Genomic DNA, 21,887 nt, shown 5'->3' with positions numbered 1-21,887 from the left:
ATATAATGTTAAAAATGGCTTAGGAATGAGGACCGTTAGGCTCTTCTCAAGCATTTCCTCTCAGTGTTTCCTAAATTTTTCTGTATATCAGAATCCCACGGGGAGCCTCAGAAATTACTGATGCCTATGTCCTTCCCCCCTGAGACTGTGATTTAATTAGTCTAGGGTAGAAACTGGATTTGGGTTTGGAATATTAAAAAAAAAATCCTCGACTGGGTCTCATGCACAGACTACCTGGTAACTCTGCCTTAACCTATACCATGAAGTGATGAAATTCATGAAATCTCAATTAGCTTGTTTTCTATGACATGCAGTGGCAGGAAAGGGTATAGACTAGAGACCCTGTGTCTATTAATAGTACCAGACTGGAAGCCAAAACTAACTGAGTGTGAATAGGTTTTTAGTCACTGGCTGGCTCTGCACTTAAGGCAACTTAATTTTCCTATACTTCTGTCTTGTTATCTATAAATAAAGCACCTAAAAGTATAGGTCTCACAAGCATTTCAAAATAGTTGAACTGCCAAATGTATACTGCCATTTCTGTATTGGCTCACTGACTTCAACTTTATTTTACAAAAAAGACCCTCCCTGAACTCTGACCTTCTTCTCTACCTGGGGTTGCTCAATAAACTTTCTATTCTTGGCTCCTTAAAACTTGAGAGAAAACTAACAGCGTCCAGAAATAACACAGCACTCAATGATCCTAGTTCAGTTCTTTGTACCTAAAAGAAATAAACCCCAAAGGAAATGAGTAAAAAAGAAATGACATATCAGAAAATCCCTAGACTGGCAAGTAAACATGAACACACTGAGAGCATACCCTGTATCTTACCAAAAATCTATACTTCTAGAAACGAAGTGATATTTGTCCTAAGCAAACTCCACAAATTCTACATCATGTAGTATATTATTTTTTAAGAGTGAAAAAGGAATATAAAACAAAAATTGGAAAAGAAAAAATTCCAAGGTGAACATTAAAAAAATTTTTAAACTTACTGTTTAGAAATGGCATCTACTCTTTGAAATAACATGTAAAATAGTTCTCAGAAGAGCAAATATTTTTTAAGAGACAGGCCAGTGTGGCTTATTTATCATTTAACCAGGAGGGCAGGAAGGACTCATACTGCGAGGATCAGGGAAGATAAGGACTGAAGATAAAAATGAGGGTTCTGGAGGAGGCAAATACATAGAAAAAAAGTACATACTTCTCTGTATCTCAGAAATAACATGGATTTTAGTCTCCTCTTTACAAGTGTTTCCCCCATCTCTGAGGCCTTCTCTTATTTTTATCTTCCCTACCCACACCTTATGCAAGCATGGTATCACAAATTTTTCAATAAATAGGTTCAACTGGAATCCTGATGGTGAAAGAATAGCAGAAAGACATTAAGGGATTAATTAAAAGTGAGTACTGGAGGCAGCAGTGTAGTAAATGAGCCTGGTCAGGAATGACCTCAACTCATATGTGCTTAGGGCCACCCATCAGTCTGTGTAGAGACCATCTGCTTTAGACTCAAAGACCAGGACTGAAGGAATATACTTATGATATAACCATGCACATATAACTTTTTTATTAACATCTGAAAACCCACTGGCATAGAACACTAAAAAGGATCACACTGAGAAACTAAATCGGATTTCTCCTATCAAATTAAAGTTATACATCAAAACACATCTTCACTGAGAGTAGAATGAAATCATGTTAACAATGTTTCTTTTCCTTTGCACTTTTAGATAGATTACAAAGCTGTTTCAGGCTGAGGGCAAATGAAGCGAAGTTGATCAAAACAAACAAAAAGACATCCTAAATATGATTTGAAAGTAAAAGAATGCATTTTAGATCAATTGATGATTCAGTGAATTTCAGTACAAGTTACTTAATCATGGATTCAAATACACGTTAGGTTCAGTCATGTGACTCTCACACTGCTAAACCGTACAGATTATTATAGACAAAGGCCCAAAGTAAGAACTTCAGAGTATCCTATAGCTGGTGTAGTGGTATAGAATGAGACCAATGATGTTGGGTTCATTAAGGGACTCAGTACATGTAAGGTTTGAGCACTTTTAGAATTAATAACAGAAGTGACTTTCATTGCTCTAGAGGCTTAGATTTAACAGAGATCTGTCCAATTAATGTACTGACAGATATTAAGAAATAAAGTAAAATCAAAGTGTGAGAATGCAACTACAGTGGTCAGATAAAAAAAAAGGATCAAGAGTAATAATATGAATGTTCAAACAATACTTACTTTGTGCTACGGAATAACTTAAGTGCTTTAGATACAATAATTTTATTTATTTTTTCTTTTGCATACTGCGCATCTTTAATGCTTTGATGCCATTTATATATACATCTTTATTAATGTTTTAGACATATTTTTTAATATGAAATTTATTGTCAAATTGGTTTCCATACAACACCTAGTGCTCAGCCAACAGGTGCCCTCCTCTGTGCCCACCCACTTTCCCCTCACTCCCACCCACCATCAACCCTCAGTTTATTCTCAGTTTTTAAGTCTCTTATGGTTTGCCTCCTTCCCTCTCTGTAACATTTTTTCCCCCTTCCCTGCCTCGCCCACCATGGTCTTCTGTTAAGTTTCTCAGGATCCACATAAGAGTGAAAACATATGGTAACTGTCTTTCTCTGTCTGACTTATTTCACTTAGCATAACACTCTCCAGTTGCATCCACATTGCTATAAAAGGCCAAATTTCATTTTCTCATTGCCAAGTAGTATTCCATTGTATATATAAACCACAACTTCTTTTTTTTTTTAATGTTTATTTATTTTTGAGACAGAGAGAGACAGAGCATGAACAGGGGAGGGGCAGAGAGAGAGGGAGACACAGAATCTGAAACAGGCTTCAGGCTCTGAGCTGTCAGCACAGAGCCTGACGCGGGGCTTGAACTCACGGACCGTGAGATCATGACCTGAGCCGAAGTCGGACGCTTAACCGACCAAGCCACCCAGGCACCCCAAACCACAACTTCTTTATCCATTCATCAGTTGATGGAAATTTAGGCTCTTTCCATAATTTGGCTTGTTGAAAGTGCTGCTATAAACAGTGGGATACAAGTGTCCCTATGCATCAACACTCCTGTATCCCTTGGGTAAATTCCTAGCAGTGCTATTGCTGGGTCATAGGGTAGGTCTATTTTTAATTTTTGAGGAAACTCCACACTGTTTTCCAGAGTGGCTGCACCAGTTTGCATTCCCACCAACAGTGCAAGAGGGTTCCCGTTTCTCCACATCCTCTCCAGCATTTTTATTCTCCTGATTTGTTCATTTTAGCCACTCTGACTAGTATGAGGTGGCATCTCAGTGTGGTTTGATTTGTATTTCCCTGATGAGGAGCGACGTTGAGCATCTTCTCATGTGCCTGTTGGCCATCTGGATGTCTTCTTTAGAGAAGTGTCTATTCATGTTTTCCGCCCATTTCTTCAGTGGATTGTTTTTCAGGCGTGGAGTTTAGTGAGCTCTTCATAGATTTTGGATACTAGCCCTTTGCCTGATATGTCATTTGCAAATATCGTTTCCCGTTATGTTGGTTGCCTTTTAGTTTTGTTGATTGTTTCCTTTGCAGTGCAGCAGCTTTTTATCTTCATGCGGTCCCAATAGTTCATTTTTGCTTTTAATTCCCTTGCCTTTGGGGATGTGTCAAGTAGGAAATTGCTGCGGCTGAGGTTAGAGAGGTTTTTTTCCTGCTTTCTCTCTTGGGTTTTGATGGTTTCCTGTCTCACATTCAGGTCCTTTATCCACTTTGAGTTTATTTTTGTGAATGGTATAAGAATGTGGTCTAGTTTCATCCTTCTGCATGTTGCTGTCCAGTTCTCCCAGCACCATTTGTTAAAGAGACTGTCTTTTTTTCCAATGGATATTCTTTCCTGCTTTGTCAAAGATTAGTTGGCCATACTTTTGTGGGTCCAATTCTGGAGTCTCTCTTCTATTCCATTGGTCTATGTGTCTGTTCTTGTGCGAGTACCATACTGTCTTGATGATTATTGCTTTGTAGTAGAGGCTAAAGTCTGGGATTGTAATGCCTCCCGCTTTGGTCTTCTTCTTCAATATTAGTTTGGCTACTCGGGGTCTTTTGTGGTTCCATACAAATTTTAGGATTGCTTGTAGGTTCAAGAAGAATGCTGGTGCAATTTTGATTGGGATTGCATTGAATGTGTAGACAGCTTTGGGTAGTATTGATATTTTAACAATATTTATTCTTCCAATCCATGAGCACGGAATGCTTTTCCATTTCTTCATATTTTCTTCAATTTCCTTCATAAGCTTTCTATGGTTTTCAGCATACAGATCTTTTACATCTTTGACTAGGTTTATCCCTAGGTATTTTATGATTCATGGTGTAACTGTGAATGGGATCAGTTCCCTTATTTGTCTTTCTGTTGTTTCATTATTAGTGTATTAGAATTCAACTGATTTCTGTACATTGATTTTATATGCTGTGACTTTGCTGAATTCATGTATCAGTTCTAGCAGACTTTTGGTGGACTCTATTGGGTTTTCCACGAATAATATCATGTCATCTGCAAAAAGTGAAAGCTTGACTTCATCGTTGCCAATTTTGATGCCTCTGATTTCCTTTTGTTGTCTCATTGCTGATGCTAGCACTTCCAACACTATGTTAAACAACAGTGGTGAGAGTGGACATCCCTGTCATGTTCCTGATCTCAGGGGGATAGCTCTCAGTTTTTCCCCATTGAGGATGAAATTAGCTGTGGGCTTTTCTTAAATGGTTTTTATGATGTTTGAGTATGTTCCTTCTATCCGAACTTTCTTGAGGGTTTTTATTAAGAAAGGATGCTGAATTTTGTCAAATACTTTTTCTGCATTGATTGACAGGAACATATGGTTCTTTTCTTTTATTAATGTGATGCATTGCACTGATTGATTTGTGAATGTTGAACCAGCTCTGCAGCCCAGGAATGAATCCCACTTGATCATGGTGAATAATTATTTTTATATGCTGCAGAATTCGATTTGCTAGTATCTTATTGAGAATTTTTGCATCCATATTCATCAGGGATATTGGCCTGTAGTTCTCTTTTTTTACTGGGTCTCTGTCTGGTTTAGGAATCAAAGTAATGCTGGCTTCATAGAATGAGTCTGGAAGTTTTCCTTCCCTTTCTATTTTTTGGAACAGCTTGAGAAGGATAGGTATTATCTCTGCTTTAAATGTCTGGTGCAATAACCCAGGGAAGAAATCTGGTCCTGGGCTCTTACTTGTTGGGAGATTTTTGATAACTGATTCAATTTCTTTGCTGGCTATGGGTCCATTCAACTTTTCTATTTCTTCCTGTTTGAGTTTTGGAAGTGTGTGGGTGCTTAGGAATTTGTCCATTTCCTAAAGATTGTCCAGTTTGTTGGCATATAATTTTTCATTGTATTCCCTGATAACTGTCTGTATTTCTGAGAGAGTTGCAGTAATTCCATTTCATTCATGATTTTACCTATTTGGGTCATCTCTCTTTTCTTTTTGAGAAGCCTGGCTAGAGGTTTATCAATTTTGTTTATTTTTTCAAAAAACCAACTCTTGGTTTCGTTGATCTGCTCTACAGTTTTTTTAGATTCTATATTGTTTATTTTTGCTCTGATCTTTATGATTCCTCTTCTTCTGCTGGGTTTGGGGTGTCTTTGCTGTTCTGCTTCTATTTCCTTTAGGTGTGCTATTAGATTTTGTATTTGGGATTTTTCTTGTCTGTTGAGATAGGCCTGACTGCAATGTATTTTCCTCTCAGGACTGCCTTCGCTGCATCCCAAAGTGTTTGGATTGTTGTATTTTCATTTTCATTTGTTTCCATATATTTTTTAATTTCTTCTCTAATTGCCTGGTTGACACATTCATTCTTTGGTAGGGTGTTCTCTAACCTCCATGCTTTTGGAGGTTTCCCAGACTTTTTCTTGTGGTTGATTTCAAGTTTCATAGCATTGTGGTCTGAAAGTGTGCATGGTATGATCTCAATTCTTTTATACTTATCAAGGGCTATTTTGTGACCCAGTATGTGATCTACCTTGTAGAATGTTCCAAGTGCACTGGTGAAGAAAGTATATTCTGTTGCTTTGGGATGCAGAGTTCTAAATATATGTCAAGTCCATCTGATCCAACGTATCATTCAGGGCCCTTGTTTCTTTATTGATCCTGTGTCTAAATGATCTATCCATTGTTGTAAGTGGGGTATTAAAGTCCCCTGCAATTACCACAGTCTTATCAATAATGCTGATTATGTTTGTGATTAATTGTTTTATATTTGGGGGCTCCCGTGTCTGGCGCTTAGACATTTATAATTATTAGCTCTTCCTTATGGATAGACTCTGTAATTATTATATAATGCCCTTCTTCATCTCTTGTTACAGCCTTTAATTTAAAGTCTAGTTTGTCTGATATAAGTATGGCTACTCCAGCTTTCTTTTGACTTCCAGTAGCACGACAGATAGATCTCTATCCCTTCACTTTCAATCTGAAGGTGTCCTCAGGTCTAAAATGAGTCTCTTGTAGACAGCAAATAGATGGGTCTTGTTTTTTTTTTGTTTTTTTTGTTTTTTTATCCATTCTGATACCCTATGTCTTCTGGTTGGAGCATTTAGTCCATTGACATTCAGTGTTATTATTGAAAAATATGGGTTTAGAGTCATTGTGATGTCTGCAGGTTTCATGCTTGTAGTGATGTCTCTGGTACTTTGTGGTCCTTGTGACATTTCCCTCACAGAATCCCCCTTAAAATCTCTTCTAGGGCTGGTTTAGTGGTGATGAATTCCTTTGGTTTTTGTTTGGGAAGACCTTTATCTCTCCTTCTATTCTGAATGGCAGACTTGCTGGATAAAGGATTCTCGGCTGCATATTTTTTTTTCTGTTCATCACATTGAAGATTTCCTGCTGCCCCTTCTGGCCTGCCAATTTTCAGTAGATAGGTATGCTGCTACTCTTATGTGTCTACGTTTGTACGTTAGGGCCTGTTTATCCCTAGCAGCTTTCAGAATTTCTCTTTATCCTTGTTTTTTGCCAGTTTCACTATATGTCATGCAGAAGATCGATTCAAGTTACATCTGAAGGGATTTCCCTGTGCTTCCTGGATTTCAATGCCTTTTTCCTTCCCCAGATCAGGGAAGTTCTGAGCTATGATTTGTTCAAGTATACCTTCAGCCCCTTTCTCTCTCTCTTCTTCTTCTTCTTCTTCTTCTTCTGGAATTCCTATGATACAGATATTGTTCTGTTTGATTGCATCACTTAGTTCTCTAATTCTCCCCTCACACTCCTGGATTTTTTTTATCTCTCTTTTTCTCAGCTTCCTCTTTTTGCATAATTTTGTCTTCTAATTCACCTATTCCCTCCTCTGCCTCCTCATTCCATGCTATGGCTGCCACCATTTTATTCTGCACCTCATTTATAGCACTTTTTAGTTCCTCATGGCTATTTCCTAGTCCCTTGATCTCTGCAGCAATAGATTTTCTGCTTTCCTCTATGCTTTTTTCAATCCCAGCGATTACTTTTATGACTATTACTCTATATTCTTGTTCCATTATGTTGCTTAAATCATTTTTGATCAATTCATTAGTTGTCGCTACTTCCTGGAGTTTCTTTTGAGGAGAATTCTTCCGTTTCATCATTGTGGGTAGTCCCTGGGGTGGCTTCAAGTTGCAGGGCTCTTCCCCTGTGCTGTCTGGAGTAACTTGTGTTGGTGGGCGGGGCACAGCCTGACCTGACGTCTGCCCCCAGCCCACCGCTGGGGCCACAGTCAGACTTGTGTGTACCTTATCTTCCCCTCTCCCGGGGGCAGGACTCACTGTGGAATGGTGTGGTCCCTGTCTGGGCTACTTGCACACTGCCAGGTTTGTGGTGCTGCTTTGATGGGATGTGGCCAAGGGCGTATTAGCAGGGGTGGATCCACAAGGTGCACAGAGTGGGAGGGGTAGGCTTAGCTCCCTTTGCTGTGGGTGGTCCCCTGCAGGAGGGGCCCTGAAGCACCAGGAGGGAAGCAGGCCGACAGAGGGATGAATCTACAGATGCACAGTGTTGGGCTTTTGATCGGTGCAAGCAAGTTCAGTGATGGTGACAGGAACTGGTTCCCTTTGGAATTTCGGCTGGGGGATGGGAGAGGGAAATGGCACTTGCCACTGCCTTTGTTCCCCTGCCAAGCTGAGCTCTGTCTTCTGGGGCTCAACAACTCTCCCTCCCGGCATCCTCTCACCCTCCCCGCTCTCCGAGAGCAGAGCTGTTGACTCTTAACATTCCAGATGTTAAGGCCTGCTGGCTGTCGGAACTCACAGAGTCCAGCCCCTCTGCTTTGATGAGCCAGACTTTGGGGGCTCTGCCTTGCCAGGTGGACTGCCCCTCCACCTCCCCAGCTCCCTTCCACCAGTCCGTGTAGCGCGCACAGTCTCTCTGCCCTTCCTACCCTCTTCTGTGGGCCTCTTGTCTATGCTTGGCTCCAGAGCGTCTGTTCTGTTAGTCTCCTGGTGGTTTTCTGGGTTAATTAGGCAGATGTGGGTGGAATCTAAGTGATCAGCAAGACGAGGTGAGCCCAGCGTCCTCCTACCCCACCATCATCCTGGAAGTCTCCTAGATACACTAATTTTAATCTTCACTAGACCTCCTATTACTGCCCTAATTAAGAAGCTGAGAGTACTAAGACACAGAGAGGTGCAGTAACTTGTCAAAGGTCCCAGAGTTGGCAAATAGTAGAGCTGAAGTTTGAGCTATGCCATCTAATTCTGAAGTCCTTGCTTTTAGTTACCACATCATACTGCAGACCAAGAAGAAAGAGACTGAGCTGAAATTCAGAAATCGAGTTTTCATCCAAATCATTTAAACCAAATGGTGTAAGGGTCCAAGAGTAGATGATAAACAGTGTGACAGGTTAAAGACAGAAGTTGACAGAACCAGGAAAATCCTTGGAGAAAAGGGAATGGAAAATTTTTAAAAGACACCAAATTTCACTGAAGTTATGAGAACACAGCAGAAGAAGGTATTACCTATTGCTGGGTAGAGTGGGACTCCACCAGGAAGATGTGTCATGAGAGGAAAGGGAGGGCCGAAAAATCACTCCCTGGGCTTTCATCATGGAAATCAAGGTGATTATACCAGAAAAAAGTCTACAACACTTCCTAAACAACTTGGGATCAAGAAGTAATTAAAAATATAAGAAGATTTTGCAGGAAAAACAGTCTAATAACTGTATTAGGTTATATTAGATTATCTTTAATACTCACTTCGGTACTAAGCACCATGCCTAAAACTACTCTAAATTAAAATCTATAGAAGGTCAGGAAGTAGGGTCCCCAATCATCCTAGTTCACCTAGAATTCTCCTCATTTTAACACTGAAAATCCTGCATCCCATGTGACCCCTCCCCCCCACCAGGCAACCTGAGATGTTTTTGACCAGGACAATGGCGGTTTTCAAACTGAACATCTTTCTCCCTAAAACCCTGTCAGTCCTTGGCAAATCAGATGGGTGGTAATCATATCAGGATAATACAGTATGTCAAAGTCCCATCATAATTGTCATCAATTGGATCTCAAAAGGAGGATTTACATGATTAAAAATTATTGACAGAAAATCATGTCAAAAGGGAATGAAAGGAGTCAACTTGACTACAAAGACTTTAAAATATGTATCATAGGTTTAAAACATGTAACAAAAATAAATGGATGTTGGAACTATCAAATGATATGTGATATTATGGGATACTAATTTATACCAGTTTTCCTACTGAGATGTTATTTTCAAGAATGTTTTAATTATCACAAATGTTTTAATTCAAGAATAATTCAGTAAATTTTTTAAAACAAGTAGCATTAAATGAGGTTAAAGAAATACTCAGGAAAAGAAAATATTGTGCATTTTAAAGCTATCTTTGATACTCTAGGCAAAAGAAATTTACAGGATAATGGAATATCAAATATCAGCCCAGAGATGTGTTGAATTTACCTTTAATATAATAGTATTTCAAAATTTAGATATAAAATATTTTAAAATATGCATTCAATAGGAAAATTTACAAAACGGTACTTAATCATTTTAGACTGTTTTTAGGATACCCAAAAGTATTTTATGTGCACATAAAATAAACACTGCAGATTTATACACTGCTGTCTGTGTAAGACAATCACTGAACACTGAGCAGTCTAATGTTAGCTCGCATCTGAGCATTAATGAACTGTACAGTGCACATAAAATGTTCTGAATGAAGTGTGTTAAATCACGTATCTCATTTGGTTTGATCTCCACAAAAAAGCAATCAGGTTCAAGACAACTAGGGGAGTAAGAAGAAATACTAGAAGAACAGAAAAAACTTCCCAACCCTATCTTCTTTGCTCCAAACAAGGCCACTTAAATTATGAGACACAGAGCTAGACAGCCTTGTTCCCAGTGTTCATCTAACACCCCTTCTTTTCTAAAGATGTTTAGGGGCGCCTAGGTGGCGCAGTCGGTTAAGCGTCCGACTTCAGCCAGGTCACGATCTCGCGGTCCGTGAGTTCGAGCCCCGCGTCAGGCTCTGGGCTGATGGCTCGGAGCCTGGAGCCTGTTTCTGATTCTGTGTCTCCCTCTCTCTCTGCCCCTCCCCCCGTTCATGCTCTGTCTCTCTCTGTCCCAAAAATAAATAAAAAACGTTGAAAAAAAATTTTTTTATGAAGATGTTTTGACTGTTAAGTAAAAGCTGTACCATATCCAAATATAATACCTTTTCAATTAAAGAGAAAAACATTTAGAGGTTAGAGTGGGAGACAGCCAAAGCATAAGAGACTGTTAAAAACTGAGAACAAACTGAGGGTTGATGGGGGGTGGGAGGGAGGGGAGGGTGGGTGATGGGTATTGAGGAGGGCACCTGTTGGGATGAGCACTGGGTGTTGTATGGAAACCAATTTGACAATAAATTTCATATATTAAAAAAAATAAAAAATAAAAAGAAATAAAGAGAAAAACATTTTACTCATCATTTAACCCAGAGCATTATAGAGAACACAGAAGAAAAGGCGGTTTCTTGAAAACATTTTAAAATTGGTTTAAAATTTTTTCTATGGTTTGAAATCCTGGGACTTAGCCATGAGTATATGCCAAAGTAATTGTCTTTGATAAGTTTCTCCAACAGTAGAAATGTGGCAGAAACAGAGGAGAGAGAAGTGGCCAGGCCTGCCTAAAGGTAGCATTCCCCCCAGACACCCACCTAACCAAGGAGACTCCTATAAAACAATCAATGAAGCATAGCTATTTCCAAGGGGAATTTCTGAAAGGAGCAGTACCTATGGTTCATTTTAAGATGAAGAATTTAAATGACTAAAGCATGACCACCCTGCAGAAAAGTAATGAAAATTCTGGCATTCAGAAATGGTGCAGATCCTGTTACAAGTTCCAGGAAGCAGATACATGTAGTTTTCAGGTGGGTTGCTGATGAATTACTGGGGACACAACGAAAGTGAACAGTCCAAGTATAAAGGCGTAAGTAAAAGAGAAAAGCAGAAATGGAAAGTGAGGAATAAAAGCAAAATGTATTTGTTTTTCTAGGCCTTGATACTCAGGTTTAAAATGATATATTGCTGGGTGCCCACCATGAAGACAAGGACATTCTCGCAAGAGTCTAACCTCCATCATGAGTATTTAAAACATGAATGAAATTCAATAATGTTCAGGAGTTAGAGGAAAGGATTCAGACAATTAACAGGAACTAAACCAACTGAGGACCACAGGTCAAAAAGAGAAGATCCATGGGGAAGAAGGTATTCAATTGTTCTCAGGAGAAAACAACAGGGGAGGAGACAGATAATAATCATTTTTCCCCACAAAAGAGTACAGTTATCTAACCAAAGAGTTGTATTTTATTTTATTTTTTTAATGTTTTTTTATTTTTATTTTTGAGACAGGGAGAGACAGAGCATGAACGGGGGAGGGTCAGAGAGAGAGGGAGACACAGAATCTGAAACAGGCTCCAGGCTCTGAGCTGTCAGCACAGAGCCCAACGTGGGGCTCGAACTCACGGACCGCGAGATCGTGACCTGAGCGGAAGTCAGACACTTAACCGACTGAGCCACCCAGGCACCCCTAAAGAGCTATATTTCAAAGAATTCTGGTAACTGTGATAGCACACACATCATCAAGTTCATCAGTTCAATGAGAGTAACAATTGGCATCCATCTTCTTTACATGAAATGATCCAATAGGAAAAGCAGGAGTACTATTAACTGACAAGAGTACGGACTCACAGAGAAGTTCACAAACCAAAGGGAGAAGAGTGGGAAAGGCCTGAATTAGAAAGAAAGAAGGAAAAAAAACAGTAGTGATATGAACATTAGGGTACATGATATATGAAATTGAATGTTACCTAGATTTATTGGGCACTAACCAAAGGCAAAGCGCTAGGCTAGAATGTATAGGGGATAACAAGATGAATAATGCATGTGAAGAAAGAAGTTTTCTTGGCTGAAATTACAAAACATTCAAGAAAGACAAAATGTTTTAGTGATGGGCTCCCTCAAAACACCTGTGGAGACTTTATAAATTACTGGCTAAATTCCTGATATATGGGATCAAATGGCCTCAGGTAGAATACTCACTGTCCCACTTACCACCTGCATGCTGTTGGACTTATTACCTAATTGTTCTTGGCCTCAGTTTTTCCATCAGTAAAACAAGGATAAGAGTAGAACCTGTTTCACAGATTTGTTGAAGACAATTAAATGAGATAATACATGTGGAACAATTAGAATGAAGCCTGAAGCAGAATTAACAGTGAGAAATAATGCTAATGTTGTTGTTATCATTACTGTAATCTACAGATGGAAGTTAATTTTATTCTACTGAAGTGGAATTCTAAACACATTGTTCATTTACTTTCCTGACAGCTTAATCAATCAAATGTTTGGGGAAACTAGCATTATTTTAGGCTTCAATTCTAACTCTTTGGGAACCAAAGATTTAACTCTCTTTGTAACCAGAAAGAAAAAGTCAATACACTGGATACGTACACCCCAAATATTTATAACAGCAGCATCTATAACAGCCAAATTATGGCAACAGCCCACGTGTCTATTGATGAATGGATAACGAAGATATGACTCTCGCTCTCGCTCTCTCTCTCTCTCTCTCTCACACACACACACACACACGAATATTACTCAACCATAAAAAAGAATGAAATCTTGCCACTTGCAATGGGGTGGATTGGAGCCAGAGAGTATTATGTATGCTAAGTGAAATAAGTCAGTCAGAGAAAAACAAATACCATATGATTTCACTCATATGTAGAACTTAAGAAACAAATGAGAATAAGGAAAAAAAATAAGAGAGAGTGAGACAAATCAAGAAGCAGACTCTTAACTATGGAGAACAAACTGATGGTTCCAGAGGGGAGGTGGTTGGGGAATGCGTTAAATAGATGATGGGGATTAAGGAGCTCATCACTCGAGATGAGAACAGGGTGATGTATGGAAGTGCCGAATCACCACATTGTACACCGGAAACTAATATTACACTGTACGTTAACTAACTGGAATTTCCATAACAACTTAAAAATAACAAAACTAAAACATATCTACAAAACACCAACAAAATCTCCAGTGTCTTCCAAATGAGTACATACTAAGTTCAGAATGTCTTAGCATACCATCCAATGTCTTTATCTATCTGGGCCCAGTCAACCATTCCAGCCAGATATTCTATCATTCTCCTTTAATTCAAAGCATACTCTAAAGCCTAGTCCCATCAGACTAAAGAGGCTCATGCTCAGTATATTGCTTTGAATCATAAGAAAGTATAAGCAATAAGCTATTTTGACCAACAAAATGACAATTTCATGGGTTCATACTAACAGACAACATAAAAAATGGTAACCCACAGCTTCATGTTAAATTTTCTGCAAATCTAGGAAGACTACACCTGAGGATTATTAGGGAAGCTGAATAGGTAACTGAATGGTTTTAAAAATTACTTTTAATAGAAAGTACTCTTAGGAGTTGAACTGTTGCTGGATGTAGCCCATCTGCTCCTCCAAACTTGTACACCCTTTTCTGTGATGAGGAAACTAATCTACATTCACTACACCAACCTGCTTCCATGTATTCTGGCTTTTAATTGGATTTAGCCATTGGGGGATCCCTGCCAGGAGAGGAAGGAGTAGGAAGTTGGATATTTGGTCTCCCACTCTCTTTTGCAAGGTTGCCTGAGGCTGGCTACACACCTCTGTTGGTGGTCACTGCCCTTCTCAAAGTTTAATGTCTATCTGACTCTCCACTTCTGAGGTCCTGCAACAACTCCCACTCCTCTCACTGCTTAGGCCTGTGGTGGGATCAACTCTAGCATTTTCCTCGTGATTCCCCTACATGCTGTCCACATCCTTGTAAATGGTCTCTTCATTAATCTCTTTGTAAGTTATCCTAATTTGAGGGTGTCATCTGTTGTCTACTGGAATCCTAACTGATACAGAGCTAAATTCCTTATAAGCATTATTCACAACTCTTACAACCCTTTGAGGAAGGTTTGATTATCATCTCCAGTTTATGGATAAGGTAACTGAAGCTAAGAGAGGCTAATTAACCTGACCAAAATTATATAATGCATTGCTGATCTAGTGTTGGGATTTCAGCAATCTGGCTCCAGAGGCTCTGGTTTTGATGGCTGATAAGAATTTGCTACCCTGATTTAATAAAAGGGGGAAAATAAATTACAGATCACACACTGCTATGAAAAAAATAATGCTGTCTGCAAAGTTTTAGGGTGGATTACTATATGTGTAGATTGTCTCATATGGTACATTTTTTGAGAATAGTAAAGAATTATGGAAATAAGGTCTTAATTAGGCTGTAGGAAATTTGCCATTGGAATTTCTAGATTTTTGTCAACAACTAAGGAAACACAGAAACACAGATAAGACAGACTTACCAAATTTGGGGATGATGCTAAGCTAGGACAGAAGACTAACAGAATTTCAAAATTTTTTATGACCTGGAAAAACTAGGGAAGGAAAATGAAATAAAATGGAATGGCAATAAATATTGCATTGTACTATGTTTGTGTTAGTCAACTGTCTTGCTTGCTAGAGGCAGAAATCCAGCCCATATAGGCTTAGGCAGAGAAGAGTATTTATCAACTCAATTAACTAAAGATTTTATAAATGGACGTTAAATAAAAATGAATGAAAGGGCTCAAAAGATGTCAGATGAATTCTCCCCTTCAGTAAATTTCTTTTCTGCTTTCTTCTATGTTTGTTCTTGAGAAAATTTCTCTCATATGCGGGTTGATATTTTGCCTCTTGGGTTCAGATCCAGTAGAGGACAAAAACTCTTTGGAGTATCTCTAAAAATGACCCAGAATTATATATAGTTGGCTATGAAATAGTCCAATGACCTGTGACTGGACTGTTGCCAGAAGACTGCAGTGGTCTGACTGTACAGGCAAGTAACATAGGCCCACCCCAGAAAAAGAAATGGTTCCACACAACCACATAAATGCAAGTCAGAAAAGTGTGACATACAAAAACCCCAGAAAGATCTTACAAGAAGAGTGCGAGTTGTATAAGGCAAAAACACAATGAAAACCAATGACAAAATTAGAAACAATCTGAAAAAATACAGAGTGAAGAAGACAAACGTAACTATAATATTATGAGGGGTGCCTGGGTGGTTCAGTCGGTTAAGCGTCCGACTTCGGATCAGGCCATGATCTCACATTCATGGGGTTGAGCCCCGCGTCAGGCCCTGTGCTGACAGCTCAGAGCCTGGAGCCTGCTTTGGATTCTGTGTCTCCTTCTGTCTCTGCCCCTCCCCCACTCATGCTCTGGCTCTGTCTCTAAAAAATAAATGTAAAAAAATTTAAAACATATATATATATATATATATATATATATATATATATATATTTAATATTAGAAAGGCTTTGGGGTTTTTAGCTAGATTTTTATTGAAGTATAATTGACATACAGTATACTATTAGTTTCAGGTGTACATCATGATGACTCAATATTTTTATACATTATGAAATAATCTCCATAGAGATTTGTAGACAGTTATCATCTGTCACCAAAGTTATTACAATATTATTGACTATATTTCCTATGCTGTACCTTATATCTCCATGATTTACTTATTTTATCTATTTTTTTTAATTTTTTTAAAATGTTTTTATTTATTTTTGAGACAGGGAGAGACAGCATGAACGGGGGAGGGTCAGAGAGAGAGGGAGACACAGAATCAGAAACAGGCTCCAGGCTCTGAGCTGTCAGCACAGAGCCTGATGCGGGGCTCGAACTCACGGACCGCGAGATCATGACCTGAGCCGAAGTCGGACGCTTAACCGACTGAGCCACCCAGGCGCCCCAATTTACTTATTTTATAATTGTAAAATTATAAATTGTAAAATATAATTTGTACCTTCTAACTTTCTTCACCTATATCACCCTTCCTTCCCAAGAACTGCCCCCTCTAGTAACCAACATTTTGTTTCCCATACATATGAGTATGTTTCTGTTTGATAGTTTGTTGTTCTAAATTCCACATATAAGAGAAATCATACCATAGTATCTTTCTCAGTCTGACTTATTTCACTTAGCACAGTCAGGTCTAGGTCCATCCATATTGCCACAAATGGCAACATTTCATCTTTATCCATTCATCTATTGATGGACACTCAGCTTGCTTCCATAGCTTGGCTATTCTAAATAATGTTGCAATGAATATAGACATGCATGTATCTCTTCAAATTACTATATTATTTGGATAAATGCCAAGAAGTGTATTTGTTGAATCATATGGTAGTTCTATTTTAGACTTGTTGAGGAACCTCCATACTATTTTTCACAGTGGCTGCACCAATTTACATTTCCACTAAAAGCATACAAGGTTTACCTTTTCTCCACATCATCACCAGCACTTGTTATTTCTTGTCTTTTTTATAAGCTAAATGACTAACATGGGGCTTGACCTTATGACCCCAAGATCAAGAGTCACATGCTTCAACAACTGAGCCTGCCAGCTGCCCCATATTTCTTGTCTCTTTAATAACAGCCAATCTAGTCACTGTGAAGTGATATCTCATTTTGGGTTTGATTTGCATTTCCCTGATGATTACGGATGCCAAGTATATTTGTCCTGTTGGTCATCTTTATATCTTCTTTGGAAAAATGTTTACTCAAGTCCTCTGCCCATTTTTCCATCAGGTTGTTTGACTGTTTGGTAAAAGTTGTGTTGGTTCTTTATATATTTTGGATATTAACCCCTTTTTGGATTCATGATTTGCAAATATCTTCTCCCATTCAGCAGGTTGGCTTTTGTTTTACTGATAGTTTCCTACACTATATGGAAGCATTTTAGTTGGATGTAATACACCTTGGGGATTATAGATGATGTGAAACTCAATATGAACCAAAAGGGTAATGGGGAAACTAAAATATAGGCACAGACTCAACTGACCAATGTATGTTGTTCACAGCAGTAGAAGCAATATTTATTATATTAAGCTGCACTTATCAGATTACACCTGGAATATCATTTTAGGTGATAAATACATTTTATGAGAGATATTGAAGAACTGAGACTTAAGAATGGGTCTGAAAGTCATGGCCTTTGATGAATGTTTGAAGAAACAAGGATGTTTCAAATGAGAGGATGAACATTTCAGTGAGGTTATAATATTTGTCTTCCAATATTAAAGAACTTCCATGTGGCATACAAAATAAATCTTGGAGACAGAATAAAGACCAGGAAATACTAACTTTCAGCTATACTTCAGTGCTTCATCAAAGCAGTATGTTTAAGTAAGAGAAACATGTAAGTCTATTGCCCATTTCCCCTTTAACCTTTGTTGGTGGTAAGCAGAGGGTAAGTCACCACCTCTCATATGAGCTACCAGAAGAATTATCAAATGGGTTACAACATTGGACTACAATTGGTCTTAGGTACTTCTAGCTTGGGCATTCGACAAGGAATCACACTGGTAGCACCCAAATTCATCTCCCCTTGTTCAAGGTTTATGGGACTGTGATAAATTCACTTACCCTCTACAAACCTCATTCCTCCATAGGTAAAATGAGGAAAAGAGTCTATCACTTTTAAAGCTGTTGATTTAAATGATCAATACCTACAGGGAATTTATGGTAGTAAATGGCCATGTGTTCAATATTAGCCCATTATTGCTATCTAGTTGATCATGGACACCTTTCTTTGGTATAGAGCTGAGCTGCTATGTGATAGAGTCACCTGTGATAGTTTTTTTTAAAGAAGATTTTCTTCTGTGTTACCAAACATATGATTAGTAAAGGGTCTTAAATTATCGTTCTACAGCAAAACAGACTCTAAGGTGTTCATCTAATTCTTTTGCAAAAACTATTTCCTCGAGCTCACTGTCATTCAGTGACTGTGGAGCTCTGGTCACTATCTTCTTCACAGCATTCTTTGGCAATGCCATGAAGTGCTGGTAATATATTTCTCTGCAGGACAAGGCCATTTAAGAGTCATAGCTTATCTTCCAACATGTCACTTCTTTCAAGAATCAAAAGGCTAATTCGTCTCACTAAAATAAAATCATTGAACAGAAGTCAATAAACACATCCTCAGAATTACAGTGAAGACCCAATTTAGTAAGAACATCTAGATCCTTTGTACAGTTTCATAATAAACGTAAGAGAACACAAGAACATATAGCTTCATAATAAAAATAAGCCCCCTTGTCTGAGAACTGATTTGTTGGATTATCTTTGGAATTGCAGATTCGTGTCTAGCACAAACTATTCGACTTCTTTTTTTTTTAATTTTGTTTTTTATTTTTTAAAGTTTACATCCAAATTAGCATATAGTGAAATAATGATTTCAGGAGTAGATTCCTTAATGCCCCTTACCCATTTAGCCCACCCCCCTCCCACAACCCCTCCAGTAACCCTCAGTTTGTTTTCCATATTTATGAGTCTCTTCTGTTTTGTCCCCCTCCCTGCTTTTATATTATTTTTGTTTCCCTTCCCTTATGTTCATCTGTTTTGTCTCTTAAAGTCCTCATGAGTGAAGTCATATGATTTTTGTCTTTCTCTAATTTCACTTAGCATAATACCCTCCAGTTCCATCCACGTAGTTGCAAATGGCAAGATTTCATTCTTTTTGATTGCCAAGTAATACTCCATTGTATATATATACCACATCTTCTTTATCCATTCATCCATCAATGAACACTTGGGCTCTTTCCATACTTTAGCTATTGTTGATAGTGCTGCTATAAACATGGGGGTGCATGTGTCCCTTTGAAACAGCACACCTGTATCCTGTTGATAAATGCCTACTAGTGCAATTGCTGGGTCATAGGGTAGTTTTATTTTTAGTTTTTTGAGGAAACTCCATACTGTTTTCCACAGTGGCTGCACCAGCTTGCACTGCCACCAACAATGCAAAAGAGATCCTCTTTCTATGCAACCTTGCCAACATGTGTTGTTGCCTGAGTTGTTAACGTTAGCCATTCTGACAGGTGTAAGGTGGTATCTCATTGTGGTTTTGATTTGTATTTCCCTGATGATGAGTGATGTTGAGCATTTTTTCATGTGTCGGTTGGCCATCTGGATGTCTTCCTGGGAGAAGTGTCTATTCATGTCTTTTGCCCATTTCTTCACTGGATTATTTGTTTTTTGGGTGTTGAGTTTGAGAAGTTCTTTGTAGATTTTGGATACTAACCTTTTATCTGATATGTCATTTGCAAATATCTTCTCCCATTCTGTTGGTTGCCAACCAACACAGATACAAGCAAGATGTCTGAACCAGAATTTAGAATCATGATAATAAGAACAATAGCTGGAGTCAAAAATAGATTAGAAACCCTTTCTGCAGAGACAAAAGAAGTAAAAAATAGCCAGAATGAAATTAAAAATGCTATAACTGAGCTCCAATCACGGATGGATGCAGCAGTGGCAAGGATGGACGAGGCAGAACAGAGAATCAGCGATATAGAGAACAAACTTACAGAGAATAACGAAGCAGAAAAAAAGAGGGAGATTAAGGCAAAAGAGCATGATTTAAGAATTAGAGAAATCAGTGACTCGTTAAAAAGAAACAACATCAGAATCACAGGGGTCCCAGAAGAGGAAGAGAAAGAAATAGGGGTAGAAGGATTATGTGAGTAAATCATAGCAGAAAACTTTCTTAACCTGGGGAAAGACACAGACATCAAAATCCAGGAAGCACAGAGGACCCCCATTAGATTCAACAAAAACCGACCATCAACAAGGCGTATCATAGTCAAATTCACAAAATACTCAGCAAGGAGAGAATCATGAAAGCAGCAAGGGAAAAAAAGTCCCTAACATACAAGGGAAGACAGATTAGGTTTGCAGCTGACCTATCCACAGAAACTTGGCAGGCCAGAACGGAGCTGCAGGATATATTCAGTGTGCTGAATCAGAAAAATATGCAGCTGAGAATTTTTTATCGAGCAAGGCTTCATTCAAAATAGAAGGAGAGATAAAAAGTTTCCCAGACAAACAAAAATTAAAGGAGTTTGTGACCACTAAACCAGCCCTGCAAGAAATTTTAAGGGGGACTTTCTGAGGGGAGGAAAGATGGAAAAAGAAATTTTTTTATATATATACATAAAATATATAATATATATATATATATATATATATATATATATATATATATATACACACACACACCAAAAGCAACAAATGATTAGAAAGGGCCAGAGAACATCACCAAAAATCCAACTCTACAAGCATCATAATGGCAATAAATTCATATCTTTCAGTAATCACTCTAAACGTCAATGGACTCAATGCTCCAATCAAAAGACAAAGATAACAGAATGGATAAGAAAACAAGATCCATCTATATGCTGTTTACAAGAGACCCACTTTACACCTAAAGACACCTTCAGATTGAAAATAAGGGGATGGAGAACCATCTATCATGCTAATGGTCAACAAAAGAAAGCCAGAGTAGCCATACTTATAGCAGACAATCTAGACTTTAAAATAAAGACTGTATCAAGAGCTGCAGAAGGGCATTATATCATAATCAAGGGGTCTATCCACCAAGAAGACCTAACAGTTGCAAACATTTATGTGCCAAATGTGGGAAAACCCAAATATATAAATCAATCACAAATATAAACAAAATCATTGATAGTAATACCTTAATAGTAGAAGACTTCAACACCCCACTCACAGCAATGGACAGATCATCTAATCAAAAAATCAACAAGGAAACAATGGCTTTGAATGACACACTGGACCAGATAGACTTCACAGATACATTCAGAACATTTCGTCCTAAAGCAGCAGAATATACATTCTTCTTCAGTGCACATGGAATGTTCTCCAGAATATACCATATACTGTGGCACAAATCAGCCCTAAGTAAGTACAAAAAGATGGAGATCATACCGTGCATATTTTCAGACCACAATGCCATGAAACTTGAAATCAACCACAAGTAAATTTGGAAAGGTAACAAATACTTGGAGACTAAAGAACATCCTACTAAAGAATGAATGGGCTAACCAAGCAGTTAAAGAGGAAATTAAAAGTATATGGAAGTCAATGAAAATGATAACACCACAACCCAAAACCTCTGGGACGCAGCAAAGGTGGTCATAAGAGGAAAGTATATAGCAATCCAGGCCTTCCTAAAGAAGGAAGAAAGATCTCAGATACACAACCTAACCTTACGCTTTAAGGAGCTGGAAAAAGAACAGCAAATAAAACCCCAAACCAGCAGAAAACAGGAAATAATAAAGACCAGAGCAGAAATTAATGCTATTGAAACCAAAAAAACAGTAGAACAGATCAATGAAACCAGAAGCTGGTTCTTTGAAAGAATTGACAAAATTGATAAACCACTAGCCAGTTTGATCAAGAAGAAAAAGGAAAGGACCCAAATAAGTAAAATCAAGAATGAAAGAGGAGAGATC

The 21,887-nt window shown here is 38.3% G+C and overlaps 1 protein-coding gene across 2 annotated transcripts in view; it reads right to left on the bottom strand.

Annotated features, from left to right (window-relative positions):
- Positions 1-21,887, bottom strand: part of ZNF385D (zinc finger protein 385D) — a 900,615-nt gene that overhangs the window by 555,302 nt on the left and 323,426 nt on the right. The window lies entirely within an intron of this gene.

Source organism: Neofelis nebulosa, chromosome 5 (assembly GCF_028018385.1).
Source record: "Neofelis nebulosa isolate mNeoNeb1 chromosome 5, mNeoNeb1.pri, whole genome shotgun sequence".
Classification (NCBI taxonomy): domain Eukaryota; kingdom Metazoa; phylum Chordata; class Mammalia; order Carnivora; family Felidae; genus Neofelis; species Neofelis nebulosa.
The sequence above is the reverse complement of the archived record's forward strand: the minus strand, read 5'-3'. Positions and strand labels throughout refer to the sequence as shown.